Source organism: Marmota monax, unplaced genomic scaffold (assembly GCF_021218885.2).
Source record: "Marmota monax isolate L192 unplaced genomic scaffold, Marmota_monax_Labrador192_F-V1.1 WCK01_AAM20220418_F8-fsc00232, whole genome shotgun sequence".
Classification (NCBI taxonomy): Eukaryota; Metazoa; Chordata; class Mammalia; order Rodentia; family Sciuridae; genus Marmota; species Marmota monax.
Window position 1 is genome coordinate 1,138,951 of NW_026695232.1, and position 10,349 is coordinate 1,149,299.

Sequence of the window (10,349 nt, forward strand, 5' to 3'; positions counted from 1 at the left end):
TATTTACATTTGTTCTTACAATTCTGCTTTACTTTTTTTTTTTTTCCTGCTTTTAACTCTACTTACAAGTTAGTGGAAAGCAATCTGGGCCAAGTGTCTTTGATTGTCATTGGTGTGAGTCAGCTTCATTATTTTAAAGTCACTTTTTTCTTTTTTTTGTATTGGGGATTGAATCCTGAAACAGGGACTCTTTGCCACTGAGCTACATGCTCAGACTTTTTAAATTTTATTTTGTGACAGGGTCCCACTAAATTGCTTAGGGCCTTGCTAAATTGCTGAGGTTGGCTCAATCTTACAATCCTCCTGCCTCAGCCTCCAGAATCTTTGGGAGTGCCACTATACTAGGCACTTTTCAAATTTTGGTAAGAATGATAGAGCCAGGCTGGGTTTGGTGGTGCACACTTATAATATCAGCAACTCAGGAGGCTGAGGCAGAAGGATCAAAAGTTCAAGGCTAGCTTTGGCAACTTAGGGAAGCCCTAAACAACTTAGCAAGACTGTGTCTCAAAATTAAAAAAAAAAAAAGGGCTGGGGATATAGGTGAGTGGTAGAGCTCCCCTTGGTTCAGTTCTCCTCCCTAAAAACAATAGAAAGTAAACAAGATACTTGGAAAATTAATAGACATAAGGGTTAGGTATGAGTTTCTTTTTGTTTGTGTTTTGTGCTCAATATTTTTTTTTATACCACAGTTTCCTAGGTAATATGGTAAATCAGTTGTTGATTATCTGAGAAGAGGAGATGGTTGTTTAAGTTCCATCGGTCATGGAGACTTAACAGCTGGATGGAGGGAGGGAAAGTATTGGAATTCCACAAAAGGGCCTGCAGTCTGTAGAGGCCAAGAGAAAGGACCCATGCAGCTTGCTTATGCTGATTTCGCTTTCCATTTGACTTGCATGGCATGAAAAAGGTGAGGCTCAGGAGCCTTTTAAATTTTAAGTTGCTCTCAGCACACTCAGCAAATTCCAGGTGGCACCCAAGGCAGAAACCACAAATAATAAAGCTCCTCTATTGCTGCCTATTTGCTTTTCAACAAATTCAGAACAGAGAAAATGCAAATGCTTGACACTTCTCCTGCATAAACAGGATAACGGTGCTGGGGCTGCAAAGAGGGACCCCCAACACCAACAATAACAAAGCTAACCTATTTATTTTTTAAGTATGCAGAGCCATTTACAAGAAATGGACTCAGCAGCAAAAGTTTTACAATCCCGGTGGTCCCTAAATGGGAACATGAAGTCAAGTCCAGTGACTCAACCCAAGCCTTTTTGGCAAGCCCAGGAATAGACTTGTGTCCCGCCAAGGACTACATGCTTCCTCATTCCACGAACCCCAGGAATAAAGAAATAATGCTTTCAAATACAAAAACAGACTGTGTTATATAAAAAAGAATTTGCTAAAATTTCACAGTTCCTCAAACTTTCGCCCAGATACTAACAGCAAAGGAGAGATTAAAGCAGTCCCCTGGGATCCAGGGAAACATTTAGAAGAAGCCTGCAAGAAGCACAAAATATCTTCATCATCTTGTATTTTATCTCTTTAAAAAGTGAATTTTGCTTTCTATTTCCTAATGTATTTGCTGGTTCTATTATAGCTTCAACTGTCCAATCATTGAGCAAATTTGATTCTCTCCTTAAAAAGTGCCCAGTGCTTGGGCTGTGGTTGTGGCTCAGTATAATGACTTCCCTATCACCTTTAATACTAATATAATATCAATACTAGCATCTAAAATGAAAATGGGGGCTGGGGTTGTGGCTCAGCGGTAGAGCACTCGCCTAGCATGTGCGAAGTGCTGGGCTTGATCCTCAGCACCACATAAAAATAAATAAAATAAAGGTATTGTGTCCCACTACAACTTAAAAAATATATTTTAAAAAAACGCCCAGTGCTTGTTTTGTGATTTTCCAAGAACATGAACAGGTCCTCCAAGACTCTATCTTGATCAATCTATCTATCTAAGATAGATAGATATCAATATATATATATATATATATATATATATATATGTATCTATTGATACATATATAGTAATATATATATATTACTTTATATGTCTAGTAATATATATGTATTACTTTATATGTTTTAACAAACACAGAGCACAGAGGTGGGATTTACTGAGGGGTCTGATTTACAATGAAGATTTACTCAACCAAGATCCCCTCCACTTATACATCATTTGGGTTTGGGCGTCAAAGAAGAAAGTAGAGAAAGAAAAGTTTTGAGGGGAGGAAGGAAGATAAATTAATCTCCAGAGCATTTTTGAACTAGAGAGGTGGGAGGAAAATGAAATGCATCCACTGCTCTCTCCTTCAATTCATGGAGCCCAGATCAACCCAAATTAAACATTGCTTTGATGGAAAGAAACTGAAAAAAGGTACAATTAATGTTGATATAAACTCAAAACAGAAATTTGTGGGATTTCTGATGCTGTGATTAGAACACTCTAAAAGCAATTCACAGGGACCCACTAGGTGCAGGCACCCAGCAGCAAATGCAATAGCAAGAGGCCCTGGAGGGTCCTAGCTGGGTTTCTACTTATCTCATAGGCTGCTGTTGGATACCCTTTGATCCACCCTCTTTCATTCTCCAAAGGCCCTCAACTTCAGAATCTGAAGGTTGGTAACTAAAGAGAATTTTCTGCTCATTAGAGGTTGAAAGGTCAGAGCCCACAGGGGTGTTAGGTGACACAGAATGAGCCTAGTGGACTGACTGATAAGGGCTGAGGGTATATTTGGGGATTAGCAGTGACCTGGAGAGTCTGTAAATTTTAAAATATATTGAAATTCAAATTAAAAAGCCAAAGCAAACAAAATAACTGCCCAGGTCCAAGAAAACAGGTCAGGCAGAACCTGGCCCAGGGCCATGTTTTATTTATATAGTCCTTGTAATGGTCGCCTCTTTCACTGGGGTTCAAGTAGTAATGACACTTCTGAGACAAGAACAGAAACAGAAAAAAATGAAATTCCTGCCTAATGCCCGTTTGTGGCTAGTTCCTTCAGTACAGCATAAATATCTTGATTGAAAGGCCACACTATAGGATTAGCTCCTAGGGGAAAGGGTGAACTACTACAGATGTAACAACTTAAGTCTATTTGATTCTCTTTCCTGAACCAATTGGAAGAAGAGGAGCCCACCTTGCCTGCCAAGTCCCTGTGTTCTTTTCAAAGAAACTTCTTGTTTTTGGTTTGCTTCTGGGGATCGTACCCAGGGGTTGGTTCTCTACCACTGAGCTACATCTCAAACTGTTTTTTTTTTTTTTTTTTTTTATTTTGAGACAGACTCTTGCTAAGTTGCTGAGGCTTGCCTTAAATTTGCGATCCTCCTGCCTCAGCCCCTGGAGTCGCTGGGATACAGATGTGTGCCACCACACTTGTCATAGGTACAGTCTTTGAGGCTACTTACAAGGGCCTAGGCATGGCACAATGAGGGAACTAACAGCTGAGGACCAAGATTGTCTCTCACTTGCTCAACAGCCATGTCTTCTGAAGTTGGCTCCCAGATACTGGGGAAGTCAAATGAAAGGGACAGGAGATGGTGGGGTCAACTTGTACTTTTTAAGAAGAAATGACTTGCATATAAAAATAATTATGAGAAGTGGATTTTGGATAAAAAATCAGTTCTGTGATGGGTATCCATTTAGAAATAAGCTCATGAAGTAAATTTTTTGAGCTCTACTGCATTTCAAAGTTTAGCAGTTGTGTCAGCCAACAAAACATCAAAGGAAACCAATAGGTTATTTTAGTCTCCTCTGAAGCAGCAACTAGAAATCCTTTATCAACAAATAATCATATTACAGGCCCTTCCTGTTAAGCCCCCCAAAGGAAAGGAGGTGAAATTACGGCAGGAGGAGATGTGATGTCTCCCTCATTTTTCTGATTTGGCAATTGATCATCCCCACGACATTTTCCATTTACCGCAGGATCTTTCTCTTTCTTTTCTTTTCTGTTCTCTTTTTTTTCTTTTCTTTAACAGTACTGGGAATCCCACTCAGGATTTCCTGCATGTTAGACAAGTGCTTTACCACTGTATACCTGCTAGCCGATTTTTTTTTTTTTTTCATTTAAATGCTGGTTAAATGTATCCTCTAGAAAGTCAGTGGGTTTGTAACTGGGAATTACTGGTTCTCCTAGTTTCCTTCATCTTGCTACTTTGCTTCTACAGAGTCCTTTCCAAGTTCTTTTGGTTTCTGGATCATTCTTATCTGAAATCCATGTTCATTTTTTTTTTTTTAATATGGCACTGGCCAGAACTTATTTTGCCCAGAATGAAGTGTATGGGACAAAGCTGAGAACAGAACCGGGGTTATCTGGATGTAGTATCATTTTCCATTATACTGCATGTGAAGTTTTTCTCTGCCAGGGAGGTTTCAAGCCCCCTTGGGTTACTGTGAATCTGGTAAGTACCTCATGCAGAACTGTCTTTTTGAACTTATCAAAATCATGACATTTAGTGAATCCTAAGAAAATCGTAGATATTCTTTAGCCTATGGATTTTAAAATTGTGAATATCCTACTTTCCTAACACACTCAAATTTTAGAGATTAAAGCACAAGCTTATATATATCATGTTTACATATTATTCAAAGTAAAAGAGGTAACTAAGAATTTCTCACTTCAGGATTACTTTAGAAAATACACAAATAAGTAAATTTAAATTTAGCCCTCCAAGGGCCACTCCAGAAATTTACCACACTAGGATTAAAGTCTAGATAACTGAGATAAAATCAAACATATCCAGAAATGGTATTCCTGGAGCTTTTTGTATGTTTTATTTTATTTTTGTGGTACCAGGAATTGAACTCAGGGGCACTCAACCACTGAGCCATATCCCCAACAGTATTTTGTATTTTATTTAGAAACAGGGTCTCACTGAGTTGCTTAGCACCTCGTTTTTGCTGAGGCTGGCTTTGAACTTGTGATCCTCCTGCCTCAGCCTCCTGAATTAAACCTCTTTTATTATAAGGTTAACCTGGGTCAGGTGTTTCTTTGTAGTAATGAAAAGTGACTAATACACCATGTAAAGTGTTTACTACTGTGCTTGGCCCATAGTAAGTACTCAGTAGTAAATGTATTAAAACATTTCTATTTACATGCACCATCTTATTTAACATCTCAAAAAGCCTATTACATAGGTTTTATTATTTTCATTCTCAATGAGGCACTGAAGTCTGTTACCATTCACACAGGAGCAACACTCATCTGATCTTAATTGGGTACTGGGGATTGAACCCAGAGGCGCTTAACTACTGAGCCACAGTCCCAGCCTTTTTAATATTTTATTTAGAGACAGAGTCTCCCTGAGTTGCTGAGGCTGGATTTGAACTCATGGTCCTCCTGACTCAGTCTCTTGAGCTGCTGATGTTAACAGGCATGCGCCACCGTGCCTGGTGAGCGTGCTCTTCTTTTAACGTCTTGCCTTTAACGTCTTGCACAAGGTAGCTGGGCACAGTGGCCTTCATGATAGTAATTCCAGGGACTATGGAGAATGAGGCAGGAGGGTCACAAACTCAGCAGTTTAGTGAGACCCTATCTCAAAATAAAAAAGGGCTGGGGAAATGCACCCCAGGTTTCAATCTCCAGTACCTAAAAATAAAATAAAATAAAATAATAATAATAATAAGCAAACAACAAGAGAAAATAAGAGTTGGGGATGAAGAGCAATGGTAGAAAGCCCCTTGGTTCAATCTCCAGTCCTGCAAAACAAACAAAGCCACAAGGCAGGTGAACAACTCATTTTAGGTGGTCTAAAAGCCCCGAGGAGCTGGGCATGGTGGCATATACCTGTCGTCCCAGTGGCTTGGGAAGCTGAGGCAGCAGATTGCAAGTTCCAGGCCAGTGTCGGCCTCTTACTGAGGCTCTACGCAACTTAGTGAAACCCTGTCTCAAAACATAAAAGCAAAAAGGTGTGGGGATATAGCTCAAGGTTAAGCACCCCTGGTTCAATCCCTGGTAAAACACACAAATAATAAATAAATATTTAAATCAAATGAAATCGCAGAGGATATGGAAGCTTGAAGCTTCTGTCCATCAAGTTTAGCATAGTGAATAAAGCATTGGTTTTTGAGCCAAGCGTACTGGGCCTTAAATCCCTGCTCTGATGCTTTTGAGGTGTGCCACTTTGATCATTCCCCCAGCTCTGTACCTCCCTTCTGTTATCTATATGGCACAATATTTCCTCCAGTTGGTGTGTACAGCTTGAAAACGGTGCTTTGCACACCCTGTTCAAGGCTTTGTCAAATTTGGTCACTTATTAGCTACAAAGTTTAGTTATTCAAGGGGAGCAGATTGTGTTCTATTAGCTGTCTCAATTCTCCTTAAGCATTGGTATGGTAACAAAATAATCATATTTGTTCTAAAAATATCATCTTTGCTTTGCTCCAGATTAAAATACAGTTTGCCCAGGCAGGAATGTGTACATATAATAATAAAGTATTTAGAGAACTGTGTTTGGGTGGCTGTTAACCATCCCATTCATTCAATTTTTCACTGCTTAATTGTTGGAACCATTCTTCGGTGTCATGGACTGAGCCACCTGGTGGTGAGATTTTCAAGGGACCTTGGCTTTACTGTAAACTGACATCTTCACTAAATCTCTCTTCACTAAATCTCTCTGGTTTAATGGTGATAACTTAATGATCATCAGACTTACTTCCATTTTAGTTTCCAAAATAACAGGTGCTTAAATAAAATGAAATTAATTTTCATTCTGTACGGTCCATACTCATTTGGCTCCTCAGATATCCCAGGGTACCAAACTCCTCCAGTATTATTGTCCCAGCCCTCCTGGTTTGGTCCTGTTTGTGTGGTCTGAGAGGACTCACCACCTCAGGCATCTTAGTCGACAGGAAGGAAGACCCATGGGCACCACTTAATATCCTCTCAGCCCCTCTTAGACATCCCTGTAATGACCAGATCTGCACAGGCTCCACCACTTGGCACTGTTGCAACCTGATGATGCCTCACCTTGGCCTGTGCCCCAAGTCTCTTGCTTTCGTTTTTGGGTTTCTCTGATATCACAGCAAGGGCAACCCAACACTATAGGAGAAGTAGCACCCCCCGAATCTGCCCATCAGAAGGTGCTGTGTTGGGACTAGACACCTATAATGGTGGACAACTCAGTTCTACTCTCTGGTAGTGGCTCCCCCTCTTTCCTTGTCACTCCTGCTCCCTAGAATCACTTCCCAAATAAACCTTCAGTTAAACGTTAGCAGATTCTATTATCAGGGAAAGCCAGGCCAAGAGAGGGACCATACAAACCTTTTATGAACTAAAAATTGCCCACATCACTGTTTCTTGCTGCAAGAGAGGTTGAGGCTTGGCATAGTGGCATACTCCTATAATTCCAGAGACTTGGGAGGCTGAGGCAGGAGGATTGCAAATTCAAGGCCAACCTATGCAACTTATCACGACTCTGTCACAAAATTGAAAAACAAGTAAATTAGAAAGGGCTGAGGACTTAGCTATGTGGCAAAGCACCTCTGAGTTTAATCCCCAGTACTAGAAAAAAAATTGCAAAGAAGTGAATTTTTTAAGTGCTCCCACTTAAAAAAATCCCTTACTTAAAAAGTCCATTAACAACCCCGTTAATGCTTTTTTGTTGTTGCTTTTTGATAGTTTGTAATACTAAGGGTTGAACCTAGAAGTGCTTTACCACGGAGTTACATACTCACCCCTTTTTTATTTTTTATTTTGACAGGGTCTAGCTCAATTGCTTAGGGCCTCGCTAAATTGCTGAAGCTGCCTTTAAACTTGCAGTCCTTCTGCCCCAGCCTCCCAAATTTTTGGGATTACGGGTGTGCACCATTGAAACTGGCTACTGCACAGTCTTCTTGTGCACACTTTTCTTATTTAGACAAATTTGAGTTTGCACATTTAAATATGTCATGGATGGAAGTAGTAACCACTGAACTACAAGATATTTTTTGTTTGTTTTGCTCAGGGTCTCACTGTGTTGTCTAGGCTGGCCTCAAACTCCTGGGCACAAGTGATCCTTCCTGTTTCAGCCTTCCGAGTTGGCTGGGAAGGCAGGTTAAGGCCACCAAACCTGGCTGAGACCACTCATTTTCTATGTGAATTGAAGAAGTACGTGAAAGGCTCCTGTGCCTCAATTTCCTTATTTGTAAAATGGTTGTAGCCATAACTTCTTTCTCTGGATGATAATGAGAAAAAGAAGATTGCAGGTCTGGGTAGAGTGCTTGCCTTGCATGCATAAGACTCTGGGTTCAATCCCCAGCACCACCAAAAAAAAAAAGATTGCAGATGGGAAAAGTGCTTTAAAATGCTTAAAATAAGATGTAGATTTAGGTCACATTTGTTACTGCCTATACATAAACAGTAAACCAGATGAAGAATAGTCAGTTCTATTTTGTTACTATATGTCCAGTCACACCTGCAGAGCACCCCATAGGTGAGTGAAATTGTTCAATACACCATTTTGGGAAATGGTGGTCATAATCTGGTAGATATTTCCTGCTTAAAACATTGCATCAAGCTAGGCATGGTAGCACATATCTGTAATCCCAGCTGCTCTGGAGGCTGAGGCAGGAGGATTGCAGGTTCAAAGCCAGCCTCAACAACTTAGTGAGACTGTAAGCAACCTAGTGAGATCTTGTCTCAAAATAAAAAATAAAAAGGGCTGGGGATGTGGCTCAGTGGTTAAGTGCCCTTGGGTTCAATCCCTTGGGTCAAAAAATAACAACAACAACAACAACAAAAACCCCACATTGCATTGGATGTGTCTCTTGCAGATAGTTTCTCTTAATTTTATCATTAGTTCCTTGTCTCCCAACAGGTGACCTACCTCTGAAATTTGTCCTTTCAAAACCATAGAGAAAGAAGAGGGGAAAAATTTTACCCTTGATACTCATTATGTGAACCCAAGGGACAAAGTACATTCTCTCTCCCCATCAATAACCTAAGCTTTCAAACATGTAGGAATAGTTAAGGATTCCTTCTGGACTATTTTAAGGAGCAAATTTATTAGTTCTATAGCATCTTGTAATCCTGAGGTATTTAGGAAAACTGCATTCTTCGGATTCTGAAACCTTGGCCGTTTCCCTGTTTCTCCCGGCTCCTTCAAACAATGAAGCTTTTGCTGACAGGGCATTCTGCGGGCCTGGGCTGTTGTTGAATTGTAAGTAAATAATCTGGAAACAAATCTGTGGTTGACACACTGTCATATTATGTTTACTGCTCCAGGGGAGGGATTTATTCTGAGGATATTGAAAAATTCCATTGCTATTTGGGGGAAGTGACAATTGGGATCACTCATAAATTAAAGTGATTGCACCCCATATCAGAACTAGGACCCAAAGCATTGCACGTGGACTCAAGTGTCATATACGAAATAGAACAGTGCTGGATAAAAGTATATGACGTTACTAAATAAAAACAGATACCGTGGATGTGACAGATGCTTAAACTGCTGAGTTTGGCTGCAGCTAGCTGGAATCTTTCTTCTCCCAGGATTAATAAACGTGAGAGCTGTAAAATGGAGCAGAGAACCTGACAAGTCCAACTGCATCCTGCTTTATTTTAGCATAGATTTCATGAAATAATTTAGTTTGCTTTGTTGCTTGGGGATTAGTGATCCAGATCTCTTATTCCTTGTAAAAAGGGGCATTAGTAAATGGCAACTTTTTAAAAATCAATACTTTCTCTCCCATCTCCATCTTCATCTATGAGTTCATCAGTCACTCGGGGGTTGGCCTGGCTTTGCAGATGGTAGGTGTTGGTGAGAGGTCATTTAATAAGAAGTAGGGGGACAAGCACATAGAAGTGGAAGGCATCATCAACTGCTGTCCTTTATTTCTGCAAAAACTTCTCTAGGCTGACTCCATCTAAATTCTAGCAACATAGAATAACGGAAAATCAAAAAGAACAAAAGTAGAATTCAGTTGTATTCCCATATGCAAATAATCATCTCCCCAATGCTTTCTACCATCTTTCAAATATCAAACATGTGCTTTTTTTGAGGCTATTTCTCTATGTATAGTGGTGGTCATAGGGATATAAGAAAAAGAAGGTGAGCCCAATTTGGCAAGATGGTTACCATTGGCCATGAGGAGGGGAGTGGGGAAGAGCAGAAGGCTTAGGTATAGGGAATAACAATGGAGCAGAAGCAAGAAAGTGAACAGGAAGTTCAGAGCTGCAGGTGCTGTGTTGGCTGAGCCCAGGATGAGGACCTGTGAAGAGGAGGGGTGGGAGTCGGAGTGGGCCTGGGCGGAGAAGGTCTGCAGCAGGAACAGCAGAAGGGGCAGAGCCTTGTGCAGCACAGAGAGCCTTCCTGATCTCACCTCCTCCCGCACCTCTCCTCCCAGCCTACCCATGTCTTCTGGCCAGTGAACTTCC